The sequence below is a fragment of the Nannospalax galili genome, unplaced genomic scaffold, assembly GCF_000622305.1.
Source record: "Nannospalax galili isolate Female #2095 unplaced genomic scaffold, S.galili_v1.0 scaffold1214, whole genome shotgun sequence".
NCBI classification, from domain to species: domain Eukaryota; kingdom Metazoa; phylum Chordata; class Mammalia; order Rodentia; family Spalacidae; genus Nannospalax; species Nannospalax galili.
The window spans coordinates 434,314-460,783 of NW_008334871.1; positions in this window are offsets into that span (position 1 = coordinate 434,314).

The following is a 26,470-nucleotide window of genomic DNA, read 5'->3' on the forward strand; positions in this document are numbered from 1 at the left end:
TAGCACAGTTATCCAAAAGAAGGAAAGAGCACCTCCAAATCAACAAAATCAGAGGTGAAAGGGGAAACATCACAACAGACACCAGAAAGACCCAAAACATTATAACTGGAAAAAAAAAAAACCTATACGCTACTAAATTTGAAAACCTAAAAGAAACAGATGGGGATCTAAAAGCATGGGAACCACCAAAACTAAACCAGGAATAGATTAACAGCTTAAACAATCCATACAGCCACATATCAAAAAGATCATCTACCATGATCAAGTCAACTTTATTCCAGAGATGCAGGGATGGTTCCATATATGTAAGTCATTAAATGTCACTAATCATACAAATGGACTCAAAGACAAGAACCACATGGTCATCTAAAATGATGCAGAGAAGGCCTTTGACAAAATTCAATGTACATTTATGTTCAAAGTCCTGGAGGGAATTGGACTGGAGGGAACATACTCAACATAATTAAAGCCATATATACCAAACACTCAGCTGACATCATTCTACATGGAGACAAACTGGAAGCATTTCCATTGAAATCAGGAAACAGGTAAGGCTGTCCAGTATCTCTATTACCCTTTAACATAGTGCTTGAAACTCTTGCAAGAGCAATAAGACAAGATAAAGAAATTAAATAATATTTGGAGCAATAATTGGAGAAGAAGCTATTAAATTATCCCTTTTTGCAGATGATATGTTATTATATATAAGAGATGTCAAAAATTCCACCAGAAAACTCCTAGAAATTATTAATATGTTCCATAAAGTGGCAGATTACAAAATTAATCTACAAAAGTCTGTAGACTTTCTATACACCAATAACAAGCAAGAAGAGAGAGACAGTACATGAAAACAGTACTCTTCAGAATAGCTGCAAAAGAAAATCTCAGAATAAACCTGAACAAAGACATTAAACACCTCTACAATGAAAACTTTAAATCTTTAAATAAAGAGATTGAGGAAGACATCAAAAGATGGAAGGACCTCTCATGATCATGGATTCTAAGAATTAATATTTTGAAAATGACCATCCTACAAAAAGCCATTTATAAATTCAATGCAATGCTAATCAAAATCCCCTGACATTTTTCACAGAATTGGAAAAATCCATCCTAAGATCGATATGGAAGCACAAAAGATCTCAAATAGCCAAAGCAACCCTGAGCACTAAAAGCAAAGCTGAGGGGATTACTCTACCAGATTTTAAATTGTATTACAGAGATAGAGTCATAAAAAGCAACATGGTACTGGCACAAAAATAGAACCATGGATCAATGCAACAAAATTGAAGATCCAAATATGAGTGCATACAATTTTAGCCACGTGATATTTGATAAAGGGGCCAATAACATTCACTGGAGGAAAGACAGTATGTCAGAAAATGGTGCTGGCAAAACTGGATCTCCACCTATAGAAAGGTGGAACTAAACCCCTATCTTTCACCTTGCACAAAAGTCAACTCCAAATGGCTCAAAGGCTTCATTTTGAAGCTGGAAACTCTGAAACTGTTAGGAGAAAACATTGGCAATAACGTACAAGATATAGGTGTAGAAAAGAATTTTCTAAATGGAATATCAATTGCTTAGGAAACAAGGTCAAGAATCAATAAATGGGACCTCATTAAATTTAAAAGCTTTTATACATCAAAAGAAACAACCAAGGAAGTGAAGAGAAAACCAACAGAATGGGAGAAAAACTTCACCACAACACATCTGACAGAGGTTTAACATCCAGAATATATAATGAACAAAAAAAACAAAGAGTAAAGAAAGGAAGTAATCCAATAAAAAGATGGGCTAAGGAGCTGAACAGAGAGTTCTCAAAAGAAGAAATAAAGATGGCTAAGAAGCATTTTAAAAGGTGTTCAACATCACTAGTAATTAGGGAAATGCAAAAAAATTAAAACCACTTTAAAATTTCATCTTACCCCAGGCAAACTGCCTAAGATCAAGAGAACAAATGATACCAAATGTTGGAGAGGATGTGGGGAAAGGGGAACACTCATCCATTGCTGGTGGGATTGCAAACTTGTTCAACCCCTATGAAAAGCACTGTGGAGAACTCTTAAAACACTACAAATGAACCTACCATTTGACCCAGTTATATCACTCCTTTGCATATACCCAAAGAACTCATCCTATTGCAGAGACACTTATACATCCATGTTTGTTGCAGCTCTTTTCACAATAGCTAAGAGATGGAAGCAACCTAAGTGTCCAACTGATGAGTGGATAATGAAAATGTGGTTCTTTTATATGATAGTTTTATTCAGCAGTAAAGAAAGATGAAATCATGAAATTTGCAGATAAATGGATGGAACTAGAAACTATTATAATAAGAGAAGTTGCACAGACTCAGAATAATGCAAAAACAAAAACAATGTATGTTCTCCCTCATATGTAGATCCTAGCACCAAATACCGATAAGTGAGTATGTATCCAGCCATAACTGCAGGAACCAGGATAATGACAAGGAACCTGGGAGGTAAAGGAAAAGAAAGAATATGAAATAGAAGAACAGTAGGAAACAGGTGTTAATAAGGGAGATATGTATATAAATGGGGTTAAGTGTAGTGGGGAGAGAAGGTTATACAAGGAATCTAGGGGTTAGAGGGAAAGAAGGAGCTCTAGAGAGGTGGGACCATAGGAGAAGGGTATTATTAAGGAATAAACGGCAAAAATGGGGGCACTTTAATGGGGAAACCATGGTGGAAGGGTTAGACCATGTGAGACATAAATAATGCCTAGCTAGTTTTAAAAAACCACCAAGGGCCAGGTGTGGTGGTGCATGCCTGTAGTCCCAGCACTTGGGAGGCTTAGGCAGGTGAATCTCTGTGAGTTCAAGGCCAGCCTGATCTACATAGTGAGTTTCAGGTCAGCTGAGGCTACAGGGAGACCCTGCTTCAAAACGACAAAAAAAAAAAAAAAAAAAAAAAAACAGAGGGAACCATATTAGTCCAACAACCTACTCACAAATTATACATACAACTAGATCAAGGAATATAGTATCTGTCTAGGCAAGGTTTATCTGAGAATGGTTGGTCTTTGCCCAAGCTTTATCTACATGGCACATGGCAATTAAAAGTACCAGATTGGTGGAACTAACATTCTTGGATATTTAACAGCTGTCCTTTGAGGAGTGTTCCCTAGGGGTCCTCATACTTCCAAGGGGTGAGGCCTGCTGCAGAGAACTGACTGTGAAGAGTTAGCTGTGGAAGGAGGGGCTTGTGGCACCATCTTGAACCAGAGCCACGAATGTGAACAGGCCCTTGGCCAGATGTGCTCAAGAACAGAATGGCCTGGCACTTATGGACCTGAGGCGAGACTGCTGGCCCCTGAGATGTGGGCAAATGCTAGTGGTGACTATGGGTGGACAGCAGAAGAGATCTGGGACAGCAGGCCAAGCCACACAGAGCTGGGAGCCAGGTATACGTTTCTATGTAAGTACCCCCATTTACCCCTTCCCTACCCAAGGGCATAAACCATAATAAATTCACATAAAAATGTTATATGGTCTGTCTGATAGCACAATGGACCCTGAGAAAACTCTGGTGACAGAGGCCTATACTAATTTGGTAGGAGGGACAGAAAGGACAGCTTTTGCTCCTTGCCTTCCTAGGTCGACTAAGTTCCAAGGGACTATGAGCATCTCTCAAAATGTCCTGGAACTGTGGTGAATCACCTATCCTCTTGATCAAGGAGGCCAAGGAAGTCACGGAGTCCCCACTAGATGGACTTGAACCAGTGTCCAGTCTACAAAGAGGAAGGTTTACACAGAGGAAACATTTCCTCCATGTTTCGAAGTGAAGCCAGCCATGATCGAGCAGGACCTTTGATTTTTCTTCACATAGATGGAACTGCTAAAAGAAAGGAGACAGGGACTCCTCCCAAGCCCTTGTGACCCCTGAAGAACGGATTCTCAAATAGCCTTAAGAGTAAAAATAAATTGGTTTATCTGGGCCAACTGTAGGATCTTAAACACCCAAAAGGAAAGTATAACCAAAGATTAATGAGGTCAGTATAATTTTTTAAGAGTCCATATGTATAACTAAAGGTTACATAACAAGAAACAATGCCAGACAGGGGATACCTTCCTTTGTGTTGTTGGCCAGGGTGGCCCAAAAGACTCCCTGAGAGTAAGCCAGCATAGAACTGGGAAAATGAACAGCAGACCCCAATCTTATCTAAAGGAATATTGACAGCTGATTGCTGCTAGATGAGGAAGAGCTGGTCTTCCTAAAACAAGGAAATAGGCTGACTAGATTGAGCGGATGGGCCAGAACTGGGGAACAGCTGGGAGTACCAACAACACACTGGACAGTAACAGGGATGACAGAGTATATGAGCTCCAGTGGGGGTGGGGATGCTATGGGAGGGTGCCATTTAGGAAGTGGTTATAAAGATGAATAAGATTTTTGGGGATGTTCTGTATGATATACACAAAAAAATCAACAAATTTAAAAAACGAGTTATATTTGAGGGGGAAGCATAAAAATTTACTTCATGTTAATTAGTAGAGGTGATAAACATTACCATTGAAATCTACCTGATAACTTTATTTCCATACTCAGGTACCAAAGATCCGAGTGTAACCGACTTTGACTAGTAATAATCAGATACATATAGAGTCACATGTACAAGCATCTAAGTGTTAGTAGCATTAAAAATGAGTCTTTCTGTAGGAAACAGTATATTTTAAAATGAAATGGAGATCTTTTTTAAAGGTTAAAAACTGTTTCAATTTTATTTCTTAGAATGTTTATACTGAGTTCAATATTGTGTAACTGTATTAATTTAACTGTGAACCTAAAAATATACAGCCACTTTCAAAAGAGGTGTATCTTTACTCTGGAAATTGTTATTGAATAGATTAAATCTATAATGCAATGCTTCTTCAAATCATGTCATTATTAAATAAATAGAAATTTAAAAAGAAGAAAAAATACTGTTTTACAAAAGCAATAATAATATATTTATAGTTTTTACACACAATTTAATGAATGTCTCCTTTACTTTTATAATTCAGATGCAGAGAAGCCAACAGATTTTCATGAATGATAAATTTTTCCCAGTGAATGCTTACCTGAAGAGCTGTAAGAAAACAATAAAACTTTGTAATGTAATAAGCAAATGATGTTACTTCTATAATGTTGACCTCATTTCAATGTTAGGCAAAGTTTTTCATTTGTCCAGCAGATGAATAACTCAACTATCCTATAAGTAGGACATTATTTTAAAGTTGTTTCCTAAATCACTCAGATCTTGGTACCTGGATATCTAGAATGGGAAAACTAACAGTGGTCAATGTTTTAAGAGTGGTGAAAGTGATTCAGGATCTGAAAGAGATTAATAGTAACTATAAGACTGAAAGAACTTGGGGAACTGTGACCTACAAGTTTCTAATACAGTTTTGACATGTTCAGTAAAATGAATCATTTGAAGGTTCTCTAACTTGTCCATTTACCTTTTTCCACAATCCAGGACACAAGACCTGGAAAGCAGATTGCTTTCTGAGGGTCACGAAGAACTTTTTTTTCCAGTTTTTAACCCTTCCACCATTTGATATTGTGTGATTATTATAACGGGGTGACTATACAATTCTCACCACCAAAACGAATTAACAACTTTTTCTTTATTAAAGTCATAATCTCCAAAAGCAGATTTTAGTCAATGACAGTATTGCAACAGGTCTTGAATTCAGGGCTTAGTATGGTGGAGAATGGTAATTTTACAAACACTGAACTCAAAATACTAGGGAAAATAGAAGCAGTGAGAGAAGAAACATTACATAGTAGAGGAGGATGTGGAGTTGTAATGTAATGGCACTGGAGGGATTCAGTGCACACCTGCCTCCCAAGAATTGTGTTAGAAAACTACAATGAAGTTTTAATGCGTTAAATAACATAGAAATAATTGAACCATTTACCTCAATTTGAAAACTTCCAGTGGTATGTGGGATGAGCTTGTCCTCCCAGTGGTAAACCAGGGTGGCAAGCAATGGACAGATGCTTCCTCATCTCCTTCATCAAACACCTCAAACTAATTGGACTATAAGACCCTCCATAGGAGGGGCGAGGCAGAGGGAGTCAGTCACCCCTCCCACCCAGTTAGCCTTAGCTGCATGAGGTGGGAGGGACTAAGGATAGGGATAGGAGAAGCCAGAGAGAGGGGACGGGAATGCTAGCAGCAGGTCAGGAAGCCACTGCCAGGATATAGGGAAAAAAAAACCCAAGGATTCCAACAGTTTGTAAGTACTCATTCACCACCACCCTATTCTCTGTTAGTAAGCACAATAAAACCTTTTGTTTCTAAACTGTAGTTTGGAGGGATATTATCTCTGTTTTTTGTAAGGGCAGTGGGAGGAGAGCGCCAGGAACCTAGACGCCATGTGTGTGTTGTGCGTGTGCTTCCCAGCAGGAAATTTAAATTGCAGGTGCTATTTTAATACTATTTCATGGCAACAGAAAAATGAGATTGTGAAAAATATTAAGTACTTACTATTGAAAACCTGAAAAGACTTCACAATTGTATAGAGAAAACCTAGTCATAAAAATTTCAAAGTTAAGGTGAAACATTTCATTGTCTTGAAAAGGAAAATTTGTTCATGATCCAAATTTAAAGACCACATGCATTATCAAAATTCACAAAAAAGTTTATGCGCTAGTCATAACTTGTTTATTTGAAAGCAATATAATCTCACTGAGCAATAAGCATGGTGGTAAAAATACCTCTGTGATATGGTGTGATGTTCTCTGTGTCTATACCCAGTAGTGAAATAATTGGTCCGTATGGTAGTTCTAATTTTAATTTTTAAAGGAAATTCCTAATTGATTTCCCTGATGGCCTTATTAATTTGCACTCCTACTAGCACTGAATAAGTGTTAGTCTTTCTCCATGTCTTCTTCAATATTTGTTGTCAGATTTCCTGATGATAGTCATTCTGACTGGTGTGAGGTAGTACCTCAAGGTCTTTTTAATTTGCATTTCCCTGGTGACTAGAAATGTTGAATAATTTTTAAAATACCTATTAGCCATTTGTATTTCTTTTGTAAAAGTCTCTTACGTGGGTACTGTATTTGCATTATTTCTACCCCTCCAAGTCCCTTTGTAACGCCTCCCATGCCCCTTCCCCATTGCCTCGATGTCTTGTCCTTATTTATTATTGTTTCATAAACATACATATATGTGTAAACATGCACACACATACACACATACATATGTATGCGTATATTAAACACACACATATATATATATATATATATATATATATATATTGCACTGATCCATTTATTGGTTCTCTCATGTACCTGTGTTTAGGGATGCCCAGATAAACTCCCTGGGGGCTAACTAGTCCATTCAGTAAACTGATTCTCCCTTCCTCAGCATCCATCGATTTCCTATAACTTTTCATGTTGAGATTGGACCCTAAAATATCCCCCATCCACCTTTTTTTCTTATAAAGACTTTGTTAGGCTACCATATTTTGAACTTTCACTGATGTAGCTCCACTATTAAGTCTAGAATACCTTAAGTAAGAACAGTTGTCTTATCCCCCTGGCTCCTAAGTTCTCTCCTCTTCCATTGTGTTCCCTGAGCCTTAGGTGAAGGGACTATATTGTAGAGGTATCACTTAGGGATGGGTAACAACATTCTTTGCTTTTGACTAGTTATGGAACTTTGTAATAGTCTCCATCAGTTGCAAATATAAACTTTTTTGATGCTGGCCTGGTCAGAGGTATACCTCTGTTTAAACACAAGGATGCTGTATTAGTTACTTTTCTATTGCTGTGATAGAAATGCCACGACCAAGGAAACTTATAAAAGGAAGAGTTTATTTGGCTTACAGTCCCAAAAGGGCAAGAGTCCATCATGGCAGGGAGTCATGGTGGCAGAGTTCTCTAGAGGAGGAGCAGAAGCTAAGCTCTCACATCTTTAAGCAGGCACAGGAAACAAGAGAGTAAATGTAGATCTGGCAAGGCTTAAGAACTCTCTAAGCCCCCCCCCCCAGTTATGTACTTCCTCCAGCATGTCCACACCTTCTAAGATATCCCAAAATAGCAGCACCAACTAGGGACAATGTGTTCAAATACCTGGAGCCTGGTGGGGGGACATTCTCATTCAAACCACCACAGATGCATATTCAGAAAATAGTAAGAAATTATATTGATCTAGGCAAGTAGCATAAGTAGATTCTTTTCTAGGGTCTATGGTTTCTCCTTCCATGTGTTCTAGGCTATGTTTATGACACCAAACATGAGTACCCTCCCATCTAAGTGGGTCTTGAGTCCAATTAGACAGATGCTGATTGTTTTCAAGATGAAAGTGCAAGTATTGTACCAATTGAGATGTTTTGCTGGGCTGGTCATTGTTGTGTTTTGTAAGTATTAGAGCTGGATCATAAATTGGTTTTCTCCCTTGGCAGCTTATGTTGTGGTTGTAATGAGAGCAAGTCTTCAGGGAGGAAGCTTCCTGGCCCATTCCAGTTTGATTGCTTCACATCCTGTGTCTGAAGTATGTCCTGTCTTCAGCAATAGGGTTTTACTTTCAAGTTCTAGGTGACAATCATGGTCTTTTGTAATAACCTGGGTATTGTTTTAGGAGTGGGGTTACCCTGGCTAACAACTCGATGGGAGGTTTTACTTGCCTGGCACTGTGATTTGTTATACAGCCTTCAGCTATACACATTCACTTATATTAATACTATATATGTGTTTTTAAGTAGGTTCATTAAATACTAAATTTTCCTTTGACTTTTCATACCACCTAATCAAGTATTTGCTTTTTAGAAAATTGTGTATGCAATTTATTAGCACATTTTTAATTGTAGTTCTTTGTAAACCCTATATATATTATCCCATTGTCTGTGGTATAGTTGATAAAGATTTTCTATCTGTGGGCTGTCATTGTACATTGCTGATAGTATTTTTTTTCTTTTCTGTGCAGAAAGATTTTAATTTCATGCAGTTCCATCTGTTTATACTTGGTACTAGGCCCTGTGCTAATGATGTTCTGTGCATGAAGTTCTTGCAGACCCCAATGTTTTGGATAATATTCTTTATGTTTTTGTCTAGGAATTTCAGCATTTCATCTTTTAAAGTGTTAAAGCCATTTTGAATTGAGTTTTTTACAAGGTGAAAGATATGTGTGCAATTTCATCCTTCCACAGACTGATAAACAGTTTTGCCAGTATCATTTGGTGAACAGGTTATCTTTTTTTCCAATGTTTGTTTCTGACACCTTTGCCTAAAATTAGATGCCCATAGTTTTGTTGGTTTATTTCTGAGTCCTCTCTTATGTTCCATTGGTCTGTCTAGCTGCTTTTATTACAGTCCCAGGCTCTCTTTATCTTTGTCTTTACCTTTATCTTTACGATACCTCTCTACTATAATTTAAGGTTAGGCATTGTGTATGCCTAGCTCTGTTCTTTCTCTTTAGTATTGCTTTGCCTATTTGTGGTATTTTTTAATTTCATATTAATTCTTAGATTTTTAAATAAATCTTTGAAACATGACATCAGAATTTTGGTAAGAATTGCATTGGATCGGTACATTAAATTTTCTAGTATATGAATTTCACAGTATTAATTCTGTGAATCAAGGAATGTAGAAGGATTTCTCCATCATCTGGTATCTTCTTTGATTTCCTTTTTCAATGTCTTTAAATTTTCATTGTTAGTTTTTGTCAACTTTAGACAAACTCGAGTCACTAGGAAGACAGCACTTCAACAATAATGCCCATATAAATTGAAATGTTGCTGTGTCTGAGGTATTTTTTTAACTGCTGGTTGATATGGGCAGTAGAGTAACTGGGCAGATTGGCCTGGGCCCTGTAGGAAAGGGCAAGCCATGGAAAGCAAGCCAGTAAACAGCACCCCTCTACAGTGCCTGCTACAGATCTTACCTTGCCCTCCCTCAGGGATGGACAATGACCTGTATGGAAAATAAACTTTCTTCCCCAACTTTCTTTTGGTTTTGGTGTCTGTCATAGCAACAGAGAAGCAAATCAGAACAGAAATCAGTACTAAAGAATGAGATCCAGCTGTACCATGTCTAACCATGTTGATCTGGGGCAGGACGTACAGCATTTGAACTTGTGCTGGAAAAGCCACTGAATAGTCCCATGAGTGGGAGCTTGGGAAATAACGTTCAGATAAATGCAAACAATGTACGCATGGCTTGTGACATTTTGTAGGGAATTTTGAGAGCCTTTCAAAGACTCTTTCGGTCATTCACGTGGTACACGTGAATCAAGAATTTGTGGTACTGAATCCTTTTTGATCTTTATTGAGACAATGGGTGCAGTTTAGCTGGAGCTGAAAACTCAGCTGTGATAAGTAACACAGAAGCATTGAAGGGACATTTTTCTTCAGAGGAAGTGCACATAAGCTGTGGTTCATGGGGCACTTTGCACCTCAAGTTGGCAGATGAAGTTCATAATGTCTAAGAATCTTTATATGGTGCATGTTTGAGTAGCCTGAAAACTGTAGAACTGAAGGAGTCATGGAGGGAAGCTGAGGCTTAGTACAGTGACAGGCCAGGAGAGACCACTGGGGAAGATGCAGTTTCAGCTGCAGTGGAAACACCAGAATTGAAGGGATCATGGAGAGAAACAGGAGATTAGTATCACATGGCAGAGTTGGAGTCCTAGAAGAGGGGAGGAGATGCCAAAGGTGAAGTTACAGCCTCAGTTGCAATGGAGTTCCCTGGGTGTTGTAGATGGCATAATTATGGGAAGACCGCCAAAGGCAGTGATATGTGTGGAGAGGAGCCACCTAACTCTATGAGTGCAGCTGAGTGTGGCCAATGCAGAGCAATAAATATGGAGCTGCCCAAACCACTTGTAGCCCAGAAGGTCACAAGCCACAGGAGTTAGACATTGGACTACAAGATTTGAAGCTCTATTACTGGACTTTGGTTTTTGTTTTGCTTAACTGAGATTGCTTTTATACTCTGGTTTAGTTACATTGAAATATGGAAGTATATGACTTAATACTTATTTTACAATGATCCATAATTTAAAATTTTTGAACTTTTAATTAGACATTGAACTTTCAAAATGTTGCAGCTCCTGGGACTGGAAATATGGTTCAGCAGTTAAGAGCACTGACTGCTCTTGCAGAGGACCTGGGTTTGATTTCCAGCACCCATATGATGGATCCCTTGGGCATTGCATGATACAGGTGCACTTACAAACATGGAAGAAATACACATACGTGTAAAATGAAAACAGCAAATAGTTTTTTTAAATTTAGGAAGTGTTGGAGTTCTTTAAGATTGTGGGACTTTTAAACAGACTGTGTCTTTTAAACAAATTGTGTTTTATACTGTGATAGTAATGAGATCTTGGGGACAAGAAATGAAAAGAGTCTTGCTTAAACTGCTGTGTTAGGATGTCAAAGTTGACAAAGGATAGACTGTCATAGTTTTTCCCAACTTGACAAAACTCTAGACTTAGTTGGGAAGAAGGAATCTCTCAATTGAAGTATTTCCTCCATCAGTCTGGCATGTGGTTATGTCTGTGGGGCATTTTCATGAGTGATGATTAATGTATGATAGAGGCATCACACTATGGGCAATATTACTGGGCAGGTAGGCCTGGGCTGTAAAAGAAATGAAGATGAGTAAGCTAGGGGAAGCAAGCCAGTAGGCAGTGCTCCTCCATGTTCCCTGCTTTAATGTTTGCTGCCAGGTCCTGCCTTGATTACCTGCCCTAGATTTCCTCAGTGACAGATTGTGATCTGGAAATGTAATTAAATAAATCCTTTTCTCCCCTAGAATTCTTTGGTCAGTGTTCTATCACAGCAGCACAGAAGTAAACTAGAATATGTTTATTCCTAAATCCAAGAATTTTGGAGGTATTTTTAATGTAAATTGTTTCCTTCTTTCTTAATCTGAGAATATAGTGTTGGACTATATGAAAGCTATGATTTTTTATGTTGACTTGGTATCTGGAAATTTTACTATGTTTATTGGATCTAGATGTCTTCTGGTAGATGCTATAGGGTCTTTTAAATACAGAATTGTGTCATCTTCAAATAGAGAGAATTTGACTTCTTCCTATTTTTATCCCGTTCATGACTTTCACTTGTCTCATAGCTATAGCGAAGACTTGAGCACTATATTCCTAAGTTTATATGAAATTGTCTCATTTGGTCTCCCTTTCTTTCAAAACATTTTATTTATTGTTTTTATATTTCTCTGTATGAGCATTTTCCCTGCATGTACGTACATGTACTACGTGGGTGCAATGCCTACAGAGGCCAGAAGAAGATGTAGAACCCCCTGGAACTGGAGTTACAGACTATTGTTACCCACCCTGTGGGTGCTGGAGTGAAACTGGCCCTATGGAACAGCAAGTGTTCTTAACTGCTGAGCCACCTCTCCAGCCTCTTGGTCTCCCTTTTAATATAATCTTGGTTAAAACTTTGCTTGTAAAACCTTTATTACTTTGATGCATGCATCTCATATTACTTATGTTTCCATCACTATTTATTCACTGTAGATGTATCACTTACATTTGGGCATTTCACAGATGCTTAATCTCTGTATTTGAGCAGCTATGGAACTCTGTTATTGTCTCCACTTGTTATAAAAGAAAATTCTTTGATCACTGGTGAGAAATAACACTTGTTAGTAAATATAATGACACAAAGGGCTGGAGAGATGGCTCAGTGGTTAAGGGTACTGGCTGCTCTTGCAGAGGACCCAGGTTCAATTCCCAGCACCCACATGTCAATTCATAACCATCCTTACCTCCAGTTTCAAGGGAATCTGATCTGACACTCCCTTCTGACCTCCATAGGCATTGTATGACATGGGTGCACTTACATACATACAAGTAATACACTCATACACATAAAATAAAAATAATAAATAAAATTTAAAGAATATATAAGGATACATATTTAGAATGCAGTAAGAAATTATGTTTATCTAGAGATATGACAGACATGTGTTTTTTTTTTAATCTATGCCCTTCCAGCCATGTGTACATAGCTCTGTTTATAGTACCAAACATAAGTTCTGTCCCACTGAGTAAGTTTAAGTCTGGTTAGATAGCTATTGATTGCCCCAAGATAAAGGTGCCCCTCCTGAACCAATAGAAATACTTTGTTGTACCAGTCACTGTTGTGGTTATTAGGCTTTACAGCTGGGTTGGACCATTGATTGATTTTATCCCTTAGGAGCTTTCAAAGTGTCCCTCTGATACTATGGGAGCCAGTCTTAAGTAGACTTCCAGGTTAATTCCTGTTCCATTGCTCCAAGGTCTGTGTCCAAACTATGTTCTATCTTTAGCAATAGGTACTTACCTTAAAGTTCTGGGAGGCAATCAAGGGCTGTGGTACTATCCTTTGCTATCTTGTGACTGTCTTGGACTATCCTGACTGGCAACTCAAAGGGAGGGTTCTCCTATATGGCATTGTGTTTCTTATATAGTCTTCAGCTATACACACATAATATATATGCATATTATGCATATGTATTGTGCATATGTATATATAAAACATATATTTTTTCTTTTTTAAATTCTTATTTATTTTTATTTCATGTATATGAATGCTTTGTCTGTAAGTACCTGTGTATGTGCAATGCCCACAGAGGTCAAAAGAGGGCAGGAGATCCCCTGGAACTGGAGTTACAGACAGTTGTTAGGCACCATGTGGGTGCTGGGAATTGAACTCAGGACCTCTGCAAAAGCAGCCAGTGCTCTTAATCCCTCAGCCATCTCTACAGTCCTCATAACATGTATTTTTCATGAGGATTTTAAACAGATTTTTCTGCTGGCTTTTCACATCGCTTAAGCATTATTTCTCTCTTATCTTTCTCCCTCTGTATAAACCTATCTCCTTCTCCCCAGTTACAGTGCCCTCATTTTCTTCATTTACCCCCTGATAATATCTGTCTCCTATTATTCCACTCTCTCCAGTTCTATCTTCTGGTTCCCTGCCCCCCTCGCCCCGCTTTTTTGAATTGCCTTACTTCCTTCATTCCCAGTTAAATACCCTGTTTCCCGCATTTCCCCTTGATTACACATATCTCCTGCAATCCGAATCCCCCAGGCTGCTTCTATTCCTTTACCCCCACGGTTCATTTCCATTTTCGTTTACTGTACAGAATCTTTTTACTTTAATGATGTCCCAGCTATTGCCTGTTGACCTTAATTCCTGAGCAACTGATGTCCAATTTAGAAAGTCCTTCCCTGCACCTGTATCTCATGGGGTACTGCTTATGTTCTCTTCTAACAGCTTCAGCATTTAAGTTTCAAATGTGGTCTTTGATCTGTTTTTAGTTGACTTTTGTGCATGATGATAGGAATTTAATGACATTTTTACTTCGTCAAATATCAAGTAGCTGAAATTTTGTACACTCATGCTTGGGTCTTCTATTTTGTTCCATTCATCTACATGTCTTCTTTTGTGCCAATGTCATGCTGTTTGTTCGACTATAGCACTATAATATAGTTAATATCTAATATGTTAACTTAACAAACATTGCTCTTTTTGCAAAAGATTTCTTTGGTTAATGGGGGCTTTTGTGTTTCCAAATGAATTTTGAGAGTTTTTTTTCTAATTTTGAAAAGAATGTCAAGGAGATTTTGATTAGGATAGCACTGAATCTATAATTTGCTTTTGGTAGGATGGTCATTTACACAATATTAATTCTACGAATAAATAAGAATAGGAGGTTTTTGCACCTCCTTGTGTCTTTCTCAATTTCTTTCTTCAAGGATTGAATGTTTTCATTGAAGCAGTCTTTAATGTCTTCAGTTAGGTTTATTTCTAGATTTTTTTCAGGGTGTTGTGAATTAGAGTGCTTTCTCTAATTGCTTGTTTTTGGCATATGGGTAGGCAACTGATTTTGGTAAATTGATTTTGGACTCTGTCACTTTTCTGAAAGTGTTGATCATTTCTATAAGCTTTCTAAATTAATTTTTGGACTCTTTGATGCAGAATATTATATCATTTGAAAATAGTGATGATTTAACCTCTTCTTTTCCAATTAGTAGTCCTTTAATTTTTTTCTTTTCTCTTATTGCTCTAGAAAGAATTTCAAAAAGTATGCTGAAAAGGAGTGTGGATAATGGACATCATGTCTTTTTCCCTATCTTAATGGCAATACTTCAAGTTTTTTCTTGATTTCAAATGAATTTGGCTATGGCTTATTGTATATAGCTTTAATTATGTTAAGATATGTTTGGTTCCCTCTGCAACACATTTTACACATATTCCATTCTTGTTTTGATTTTTTTTTATTTCATATTCTTTGCTGAGCAATAAAATTCTTCAATTTATTATCTACACTTGATATTCCATTTTGCATTTTATTCATTATGCTTGTGAGAATTTCTCTTGACATTCAAATTGTCTTACTGAGTTTTTCAATTCCATCTTTATTTCAGCTTGAGTTATCTTCAATATATCTGTCTGTCTTGTCTATACACTTTTCAAACCCTGAATAAAAAAAATTCATCTCAGTCAGGAATTTATTTCTCTCCTCTTTGAGTTTCTTGAGTTGTTTGTTGCTCTTTATACTTACTGAATTCTTTGATTGTGTGTATGTTTGTTCATTTTATTTTTATTTTAATTTTTTAACTTTGTTTTAATGAGCTTTCAAAAGCTCATACATTTCCCACTCACATCCATACCCCTTCCTCAATCATGCCTCCCCCTCCCCAACCAAACTCTATGCACTCTGCCATACATGCTGAGTCTATTCATTCAGGTATTTGTACCCAAATGTCCTTCAGTGTAAATGCATCCACTGGAGTCTAGTCAGCCCATCCATTGGTCATATGTAAGTCATACTCCCCCTCTCCCAGCAGCAACCAGTCTCAAATAGTTCTTGATCTAGTGCTGACCTGCCACACCCATTGCTTGCCTCCACTTTAGGCCCTTGTTTAAATTGACCTATTATAGGTTGGAGTTCACAAAAAAAAAAAAAAAAAAATCACCAGCACCACTTTAAGATATAAGAAAAGTAGCAAGGAAAACTTTTATTATTTCAACAGGCCAGGCTGTCTATCTCGGGAGTAGACACAGCCTTAATCATTGTCGGGTCAGAGTTTTTATAGGATTACATAAATATTATTCAAACAGGACACTTGTGAACCAATCAGGTTTGTACAACATAGCAGAACTTTGAATTTATTAATCAACAACCAATCATTATACAGACAAGTGATACAGTCATATAACTTGAAAATCAACTTTGTAATTTTAAAATTAGCCAACTCCCTAACCATAACATGTATAGTAAGATAGCTGAAATCAGCAGTTACCAGGTGGTCATACAATAACAGGGTGGTCTTACACTTTGTGTCAAGGTGACCTAAAATAGCAAGCAAGTTACAGAAGTGAAAACAAGCAGTTAGCCAGATGTAGAATGTCTGAGATTAGGATGTTCCACTGGTTTGTGACTGAGCTGTTTCTTAGAACTCAAGGTTGTTTTCTCTTTTTAAATATTTCCCATAAGCGAAAAGAGGTTACTGTTAAAATAGCTATTCTGAGCAAGATGGAGTAACTTAGGTTAAGTTGCTAATATAGTTCATTCCCCACTCCTGTTGCAAGTAAGGTTAACTTTTTGACCTATTTAGGTTAAGCTTTCTTTTTGCATTTCTTCAATCAGCACAAGTTGATTGTACTGGCTTTTTAATATCAGGAGTTTAACTGCCTGGAGCTTTGATCAATGAATCTTACAAGAGCATTTAGGAGTCAGTGCCCAAGCAAAATAATAGGAGAATAAGGATCAAGGGCCCTGTGACAGCACTTACAATGTAGTTAGCCAGGGTGACCAGGAAAATAAGGATTCATACCAATTCTGGTGATTAATAAGTTCCTGTTTTCTGACATTAGTTCATTGTTGGGCCAATCTAATGCTATCTCTGATAACTCCACTGTGATTAGCATAAAAGCAACATTTCTCACCTAATGCCGTGCATAAATCACCTTGTTGCATAAAAAACAAGATCTAGCCCTCAACGGTTTTGTAACACTACCTCAGCTAAAGAATCAAGGGAGTAAGTTAAGTTTCCCACAGTTATACCAGGAGTGCCATGCTGAAAGGAAATCCATTTGTTCTTTGATCCAATCCAGGAAGCAAATGTCTCACAACCCAAGTTCCACAATGCCATTCATTTTCACGGTTACAGTCTTGATTTCCATCTGTTGGGCATCCATAAACTTGTAGGCTTTGCTGTTGTTTCTCATGACTAGGAGTTGCACATTCTCAGAGTCAAGGAGATGAGACACAAATAGGTACTCTTACTTGTAAAGAAAGCAAATCACAAAGGTAAAACAGAAAGCTGGGGGAGTGGCTAGTGGTAGTGTTAGTGGCTAAGATCTTACATCTGAAGTTCTTTTTAATACCCAATTATCAGGGGATGGCTCATGGGGATTTCAGTCACTGTACCCAGTTACAGTTTTATTATCCAGAAGGAGAACATAAGAATTAAGATTCTTTTATCAGTTTTACTTTGAGAGGATTGTCTGTTCTTTTTACCATCCATTTTTGAGGAATGTGGCCCGGATGAGCTCTCTTAACTTGGGAACAGTGAATCCAGTGGGTACGGCTGGCAACTTTAACAGCAGTTGGAGTCAGCAAGATGATTGGGTATGGACCATCCAACTGGGTTCAAGGTTAGGCGCTTGATGTCTGCGGACCCAAATCCAGTCACCAGGTTCCATATTTGTCCATTCAGTGGTCAGTGAGGGATGACTGGGCTCATGAGCCTCCGGCAATAGTCTGTGTAACTGGCTCAGAGCATTTTGAAGAGCCTGCAATGACTGTAAAAGGCTATAATTAGATATTTCTACCAGGTATCCTTCCCCTAAGTGTAAGGGGAAGAGGTCACCCAAACAAGATCTCAAAGGGAGTAATTCCTTTCACATAAGGAGTACATCTGGCTTTTAGAAGGGCAAAAGGAAGAGTACTTAGTCAAAGTCTCCTTAATAGTTCTATTCTTCCTTTCCACCTGTTCTGAACTCTGGCAGTGATATACACAATGTAATTTCCAATCTAACTGGAGGACAGAGCTAAGGTTTTAGATACACAGGGTATGACAGCCAGGTCATTGTCCAACCCCAGACCAATAGGGATGCCAAAATGAGGTACAATCTCATTTAGTAGCTTCTAGGAGAGAACGGATTTCTTTTCCTTTATTTTTAGTATTTTTGAAGAGGTAACCCAATTTGCCCATGGGGAATCGGGATGCAGACTGCTCTAGCTTCTTCCATGCTGAACAGTGGCAATTGGGGTAACCCTTCAGTTGGGCCTGTTTAAAAGACTCTTAAATTGAGACATGAAGGAGAAGTAAAGGCAAGAATAGTTAGCATTAAAAATTCTAGACAGGGAACCAGAAAAAAAATCAGAACAGGGAAAACTTTAAACACTTAAAGTCCACTGGAATTTTCTGATGAGGGATTTCAAAAGCACCCATCTATTGGGTTCTTTTTTATGTTTCTTTGGGCCACAAAGACTGGACTTGATGGATGAACTTAGGATTTGTTTTCAGATACTCTGATAGCTGTTGGAGTGGTTAGAATCAGTAGATAGGAAGTAAAATAAACTGAGTCATCATTTTAGAAAAATAGGAGCCATAGGTGGGCACTATAGTATTGGAGACCAAGATTTGAAATCTTATACCTGAACAGTATTTTCTTGTTAAGAACAAAATCATTGAGAAATAATTGTCTAAGTGACATTTTACCTGGACTTAAGTCTAATGTCTGGCAAATACAATCCTTTGGACTTTTAAAGAAATATATTTATTTTAATTTTTGGTTATACTTTTCTTTTGGGTGTTTAAGACCATGCAGTTGGCCCAAATAAAACATTTTACTTTTACTTTAAGGTTGGATAAGGATCTGGTCCTCAGGGGTCATGTGGGCTTGTGGGGGGGGCTCCTGGCTCTTTAGACTTTCTTTTACCAGTTCCATCTACGTGAAGGTAAGTCAAGAGTTCTTGCTTGACCTGGACTTTTCTTGGAAGCATGGAGGAAATATTTTCCCTGTGTTGACCCTCCTCTTTGCAGACTGGACACTGGTTTGAGTCCCTCTGGTGGGGTCTCCATGACTTCTCTCAACAAGAGGACAAGTGACTGGTCACAGTTATAGGACATATCAAGAGGTTCCCAAAGTCCCCTGGGACACTGTCAACCTTCCAGGGCAAGGAACAAAACTGTCCCTTAAGCCCCTTTGTCCAGAATATTATGGGCCTTTAAGTATGGCTATTAGCCATCCAAGAAGGTCAGTTGCACCAGCCTGGTACCTTTAATTACTGTGTAATATATAGATAAAGTTTGAACAAAACCCAAACATTCTCAATAAACATTGACTGAAAGAGATTTACCATCACAGGTTAACTAGACACAGCCCAGGAAAGGGACCTTAAAACAAAAAATTTTTAAGTCTGTCTCAAATGAAGCCTGTTCTATTACAAATAGAAGCAGTCTCCTTTTAGTTTTCTATATCCTGATTTACAGTTTTTGGAAGGAAGGGAGGCATTATATTACATACTTATCAACAGGAAATAAACTGATCAGAATTCAGACCAAGCTTCACAGAAACTGTTTTGTTTTGTTTTTTCTAGATTGCATACATCTGGTTCAAGGAGGTAGACTTAGTTTTTCTTGAATCAAATCATTCTTGTTATGGGTAAAAGAAAGTGCCAAAAGTAACATTTGTATAATACAGAGAAACATAAAAGACATCTTTCAGTAGTCAATGTTATACAGATAAAGCTTGGGCAATATTCTTAAATAAAATTTTACTAGACATCCTTAAACTAGTTGACTGAGTTATGACCTCAAGATTGTCTGTATGATATTCCTGTTCCATCATTGATAAACCATAAAAAATCTGTACAGACATTTATCATTTGTTTAGGCTTTTTTATTCATCCTATATATAAATCCTCCTTAATATCATCTTCAAACCTGCTCAGACCTTTATTACTTGCTTAGGCTTTCTCAATTTTTTTTCTTCTGTTAATTCTGGAAATATCCAGCCATCATAATCTTCATTTATAAATCATTCTTAGTAAAATATCTCCATTCCCATATCCTTCTAATATCTTTTAACTTTGTATTTTCTTTTTTTAATAACCATGAGACACAATATCATCAACAAATAAACTTTCCATCTCTTGTGAGAATTCCCTTTTGACTCAAGCAATGTCTATCCCCTTCCAAGGTTCCAACATCAACCCAATACTTGACTAAAGCTTTCCTGGGGAATCAATGAATTTACTGAGCTTACTGCAGAGATGACTGAGGAGTTTCTGAGGTGTATGGGTGACCTGAGAGTATTTACATTGGAAAGCCTTTCCTAGCCTTTCCCAGATAATATACTTTAGTCCTTCCCAAACCCAGACCTTATGTGATTAAGGCCAAAATTACATACAGTTGGCTTGGAAGAACAGCTAGGTACTCAGATAAGGATCCAATGACCCTGCCTATATCTCCTTTAATTAAAGAATACTGTAGCCAACAAGTCGAATTGTGATGACCTTCTGTAAACAGGCACAGTTGAAATCATTAAAGATGATAGTTCTTTGACTCAGAGAGTGCTGTACATGGAGAGATTGGTCTATCAAGGAAGACATACAAACATAAGGTAAATAGAAGCAATTGGTACATAACCCCCAGCATAATCATTTAAGGAAAACTGTTTAGATTTTAATCCTTTTAATAACATTTATGAACAAATTTACCAAGTAACTAATATTTTACTTCATATATATGAACAATTATTCTAAATATATTATTATACTGTATAAACTTTGAGATGCTCGTGTAAGCTTTGAAACAGGTTTTAAACAACCAAGTCTCCTTAAAGGTTTAGAGATGTTTAACATAGAATTTGATATCTAGTAAATTATTTAATAATAGCTCTCTTAGTATTAAACATAAGTCTATACATTTATAATGGTCTCATATAATAAATACTATTGTTAGACATAATGTCATAACAAACCATTTTTAAAACCAACACAGATTTTTCTTGTTCCAGTGGAGCAAAGCACAGAATCATATCTGAGCCAGATGAGTTTCCAAGGACGAAAAACATCCCTTCCCCAAAAGTCTATATCTGCCTGCATACCGAGCAGTGCTGCAGGAAACAGAGGGAAAAGGACAAGGCCAAAAGGATGCGACAGGAAGACCAGTCCCAGAATTTATTTCCAGCAATGAAGATGAGTTAACATATTAGATCAAATCTATAACCAACAGGAGTTTAATTTTCTCAAATCATTTTCAAGCCTTTAGAGGTCTGAAAGCAATATATAAATCAGACCAAGAATGTCAAAACCAAAATACTTCCAAAGCGAGCAAACCAAAGAGATATTTTAAAACAAACATGAAAGCAAACCCAACCCAAAAGGTATGCAACAAATAAGGTCCTTAAACAACAAGTTCTAACCTTAAAGATATTTAGGTTTTTTGATGGAAACATATGAAGACAATAGTCATAAAAATACATGACAGAATTACTTGAGCTCTCAGCACAGGAGACATAACATGACATAATTGCATTAAAACTAGGTGCATCCAAAGCATGACCTGAAATCAGATAAGTGGTTCAACATACACTCTAACAGGGTAGAATTCTTAGACATACTCCGAACCAGGATGAACACAGGACAAAGTACAAGACAAGCACAGACAAATAACATCAACCAGATTGCCATCAAATCCAGGTCCCAAAAGACAAGCTTTTGGGCTCATGGCCAGGCAGATCCGGGGACATCTCCTCAGGAACCTGGCTAGAGGGAGGTTCGCTACATCCAGCTTCCCACCTAGTAAGTCTGATCAGATCCCAGAATCAGATGGCGAAACTTGCCGGCTAGCCAAAATCAAAAGAGAAACCAAAATGAAAGCGGTTTCTCAGGTGCTCTCTTACCTTGCTGGTGGTGTGGTGGCAGGAGCAGGAAGGTTGGGGAAGACAGGAACAGCTGGGATTGAAAAATAGGTCCCCTCAAGGGGAATTCACCAAAACCACAGGGCCCACAAGGCCCTCCAAGATCTCAGTGGGACCTCCAAATATTATAGATCAGGGTTCACAAAAAAAAAATCACCAGCACCACTTTAAGAATTAAGAAAAGTAGCAAGGTAAATGTTTATTATTTCGACCAGCTGGGCTGTCTATCTCGAGAGTAGACACAGCCTTAATCATTGGTTCACTTGTGAACCAATCAGGTTTGTACAACATAGCAGAAATTTGAACCTATTAATCAACAACCAATCATTATACAGACAAGTGATACAGTTATATAACTTGACAGTCAACTTCGTAATTTTAAAATTAGCCAACTTCCTAGCCATAACAAGTATAGTAAGATAGCTGAAATCAGCAGTTACCAGGTGGTCATACAATAACAGGGTGGTCTTACACTTTGTGTCAAGGTGACCTAAAATATCAAGAGAGGTACAGAAGTGAAAACAAGAAGTTAGCCAGATGTAGAATATCTGAGATTAGGACGTTCCATTGGTTTGTGATTGAACTATTTCTCAGAACTCAAGGCCATTTTCTCTTTTTAAATATTTCCCATAAGTGAAAAGAGGTTACTGTTAAAATAGCTATTCTGAGCTCACCTCTCTCTAACCCGTGTTCTGCTGTGTTCCATGAGCCTTGGTTGTTGGAATTTGACTACAGATATGTCACCTAGTACTGGGTATCTTCCAGGTGTATGTTCTCTATGCCTGACCAGATGTGCAACTCTAAAGTAGCCTCCATCTGTTGCAAAAAGAACTTTCTTTGATAAGTGCTATATGGAATGGGAATGTTAGTCCCCCTAAGGGAGGTCTCTTTTAACTGGCATTGTGTTTCCTTCCAAGAATCTCCTAGCCATACACATGCAGTAATGTTTGGACACTCTACATACATTTCTCATAGGGTTTCTAGGGCATCACTTTTCCATCTAGGTTTCCTAGCCCCCTGAGATTCGCTCATCTCTACTCTTTTTTCTCCCATCTGGCCTCCCTCCTCCCTCCCTTCCTAGTCACAGGGCCCCCATTATTCCCACCATCCCCTCAATACCTCTCAACTCCTACCATCTTTCTGTTCCTGACCATCCTCCCTCCCCCCTCACCATGGTCCCTAACATATGCCTTCCTCCTCTCCTCCCTGCTGCTTACTCATAATTTTTCCACATCCCTCAGGTAGCCTCTGTTCCCTACTAGCTCCCTTTCAAGTTGTTTCTTTTCCTTTACCTCTATGAATCTTTTGCCTTAAGCTGGCTCCTGGTGTTACTTCAAAATTTATATACTTGCACATAATAAATTGGTGGTACAATCCACAAATGAGGGGAAACATACATTGCTTGCTTTTCTGAATTTGTGTTACTTCACTTAGTATAACACTCCTAGCTCCATCCATTTACCTCCAAATTTCATAATTTCATCTTTTCTTACTGATGCCTAGAACTCCATTGAATAGATATACCACATTTTCATTAACCATTCATCATTGAAGGACATTTAGGTTGTTTCCATTTCTAAGCTATTGTGAAGAGAGAAGCAACAAACATGTATGTACAGGTATCTCGACAGTACGATGAGTCCTTTGGGTATATAGCAAGGAGTGGTATCACTGGATCATATGGTAGGTTCATTTTTAGCTTTTTGAGCGTTCTCCACACTACTTTCTATAGTGGTAGCATGAGTTTGCATTCCCAGCAGCAGTGAATGAGCATTCCTCTTTCCCCACATCCTCTCCAGCATTTGGAGTCTTCCATTCTCTTGATCTCGGCCAATCTGACTGGGGTAAAATGAAAACTTAATGTGGTTTTGATTTACATTTCTCTAATTACTAAGGATGTTGAGAACATTTTAAGGCACTTCTTTGCCATTTTTATTTCTTAGCTTGAGAACTCTGTTTAGGTCTATTGTCCATCTTTTTATTGGGTCGCTTATCTCCTTCTTCTTTCTTTCTTGAGTTCTTCATATATTCTGGATATTAATCCTCTGTTGGGTGTGTATCTGGTGAAGATTTTCTCCCACTCAGTGGGTTTCCTCTTTCCTTCATTAGTTGTTTCTTCTGTTGTACAAAAACTTTGTAATTTAATGAGGTCCCACTTATTGATTTTTTACCTTAGTGCCTGAGCAGCTAGTGTCTGGTTTAGAAAGTCCTTTCCTATGCCTATGTCTTGAAAGGTGCTGCCAACGTTTTCTTCTGGCAGTTTCTGATTTTCAGGTTTTATATTGAGATCTTTCATCCTTTTGGAGATGACTTTTGTTCATGGTGAAAGATAAGGGTAGAGTTTCATTTTTCTGCAGGTGGAGATCCAGTTTTTCAAGCACTACTTGTTGAAGATACTATCTTTCCATCATGTATGTTCTTAGCACCTTTGTGGAATATCAGGTGGCTGAAATTATATGAACTCATGTTGGGTTCTTCTATTGTGTTCCAATGATCTGTTCCATATGTCTATTTTTTCTGCCAGTACCATGGTGTTTTTATGACTATAGCTCTGTAATATAATTTGAGACCTGGTATGATGATCCACCAGCATTGTTCTTTTTGCTCAAGATTGTTTTGGCTATCTGAGGTCTTTTATGATTCCATATGAATTTTAGGATTATTTTCTCAAGCTCTGTGAAGAATGTCATGGGTATTTTCATTGGGATTTCATTGAATCTATAAATTACTTTTGGTAAGATGGTCATATTACCATTATTGATTCTACCAATCCATGAGCATGGTATGTCTTTCCATCTCCTAATGTTTTCCTCTATCTCTTTCTTTAAAGTTTTGAAATTTTCATTGTAAAGATCTTTAATGTCTTTGATTAGGTTTATTCTTAAATATTTTTTTTTGAGGCTATTGAGAATGGGAGGGTTTCCTCTAGTGCTTTTTCTGATTGCTTGTATATAGAAATGCTACTGATTTTTGTAAGTTGATTTTGTATCCTACCACTTTACTGAAAGCATTAATGAATTCTAACAGTTTTCTAGTTGAGTTTTTTGGATCTCGTATGTATAATATTATATCATGTGCAAATAGGGGTTATTTGACCATTTCTTTTCCAATTGATACTCCTTTAATTTCCTTCTCTTGTCTTACTGCACAAGCAAAGTTTTCAAGCACTATGTTGAAAATGAGTGTAGACAGTGGACAGCCTTATCTGGTTTCTGATTTTAATGGGAATGCTAGCAAGTTTTCTCCATTTAGGATGATATTGGTTATGGATTTGTTGTATACAGCTTTAATTATGTTGAGGTATGTTCCCTCCAGACCAACTCCTTCTTGGACTTTTATCATAAATGCATGTTAGATTTTGTCAAATGCGTTTTCTGCATCTATTGAGATGACCATGTGGTTTTTGTCTTTAAGTTCATTTATATATTTTATTACATTTATTGACTTATGTATACTGAAACATACCAGCATCTCTGGAATAAAGCCTACTTGATCTTGGTGGATGATCTTTTTGATGTGTGTCTGTATGTGGTTTGCAAGTGTTTTGTTGAGTATCTTTGCATCTATGTTCATTAATGATATGGGACTATAGTTTTCTTTTTTGTTGTATCTTTACCTGGTTTTATTAGAGTAATACTGGCTTTATAGGAGTTTGGGAGTTCTCTCCCTCAGTTTCTATCTTTTTGAATAATTTAAGTGGTATTGGTTGTATTTTTTCTTTGAATATCTGATAGAATTGGGCTCTGAATCCATCTGGGCCTGGGCTTTTTTGTGTTGGGAGGTTTTGTATTACTGTTTCAATTTCCTTATTTGTTATGAGTCTGATAAGGTTGTTGATCTCCTTTTTGTTTAACTTTGGTGGTGGCTCTAATTTTCGGAATTCATCCATTTCTTTTAGGTTTTCAAATTTAATGGAGTATGGATCTATAAAGTATTCCCTTACAATATTTCAGATTTTTGTTTTGGTGTCTGTTGTTATGTTTCCCCTTTCAGCTCTGATTTATTAATTTAGATTTGCTTTCTTTCTTTTGGATAACTGGGCTAAGGGTCTTTCTTGTTTAACCTCTCAAAGAACCAACTCTTGGATTCATTTTTTTTTTTTTTGGATTTCTTTAATTCTATTTCATTAATTTCTGCTCTGATTTTTGTTATTTCTCCTTGTCTGCTGGGTTTGGGTTTCACTTGTTCATTGTTTGTTCTAGCCTTTCCAGAGTCTTGAGTAGTATTTTCAAGTAATTTTATGAACTTCTCTCTTAGGACTGCTTTTAGGATGTCCCAGAGGTTTTGTTCTGTTGTTTTCTTGTCCCGACCCGCAGGACAGTCAACGTGGGTTTCTGGAGGGAGGAGAGGGGACGGAAAGGGACAAGGGATGCGAAGAATGGAGACAAGACAGGCTTTCTGATCAAGTCTCATTTAATGAACATTCACACAAAGTTTTTATAGGGAGGAGAGGGGGAAGTTGGCAGGGAAAATTCCATTGAAGTAGAGCAATTCAATTAACAGAACGAATATCACAATGTCACCACACCGATTGATCACAGAGTAAATTCCATAGTAACA